A 1,021-nucleotide genomic window follows, 5' to 3' on the forward strand; every position below is an offset into this window, starting at 1 on the left:
ATTCTATTTAATTCTTGTCAGAGGTTGATTGGTCAAAACTCTGCAGGCCATAATGACTTCAACAAATAAAGCAATTGAATTACAACTACAAGTGAAACAAAATGCAGAAGAATTACAAGACTTTATGAGAGATTTAGAAAACTGGGAAAAAGATATTAAACAAAAGGATATGGAACTGAGAAGACAGAATGGTGTTCCTGAAGAGGTAAACGTCTTAACTGAATGCCTTAATTAAATTCCTACTTCAGAATCCAGCAAAAAACTATTTATTTTAAAATAAAGCACCTTTTAAAATGGTTTGTGAAAATATTGTCAACCTTTGAAAAATTCTGTTTTTTAAAGTCTTTGTAATAATCGTATTAACTATATTAAGACATTTTAAGGTTAGTGAATAGTTACTGAAAAAAAGACCATGTGATAATTTTTAAGGTAAATGAATAGCATCGTAAAGTATGTAGGTGTGTGTATATGTGTATATATATCTATATATATCTCATGTATAACATATATATCTCGTATAACGTATAACATATATATCATGTATAACATAATCATGTATAACATATCACATATATATATCATGTGTAACATATAATTATATATTTAATTACATTAACATACACTATTGCCATAAAAATGTAGATAGTGTCTGAGTTTAGTCAAACATTTTTTAAAGACAGTGTCTTTAAATATTTACAGCTCTTTCATGTAATGATGTGGAGGCTGTTCACTTTGCCATTGAACTGCTAATTTGTTGTACTAAGCTGAAGTTCAGATAGTTTTTGAAGAAAATTTAGGATTGCAAATTAAGTGTATAATTAAAATTTCTAAGTAATATTTTTCTTGTGACTAAACAATGTCCAACATTCATCAAAGGATGAATTAAACTTTTCAAGCATAAATTATCATTATAATTTAAGGTGGTAAATTGATATTTTTAAGCACTTGAAAATTAAATTTAAAAATATTTCTTGACGTATAATTTAGTGAGAATTTTAAACATTACTAGTTACACAAAAGT

At 26.1% G+C, this 1,021-nt stretch overlaps 1 long non-coding RNA gene across 1 annotated transcript in view; it reads left to right on the forward strand.

Annotated features, from left to right (window-relative positions):
• Positions 1 to 182, forward strand: part of LOC120618236 (uncharacterized) — a 3,284-nt gene extending 3,102 nt beyond the window's left edge. Inside the window, exon 2 of the long non-coding RNA XR_005657173.1 lies at positions 22 to 182. This is a non-coding gene — a long non-coding RNA (uncharacterized LOC120618236). The remainder of the gene's footprint in view (positions 1 to 21) is intronic.
• Positions 183 to 1,021: the final 839 nt, after the last annotated feature.

The sequence above is a fragment of the Pteropus medius genome, unplaced genomic scaffold (genome assembly GCF_902729225.1).
Source record: "Pteropus medius unplaced genomic scaffold, Ma_sr-lr_union100, whole genome shotgun sequence".
Classification (NCBI taxonomy): domain Eukaryota; kingdom Metazoa; phylum Chordata; class Mammalia; order Chiroptera; family Pteropodidae; genus Pteropus; species Pteropus medius.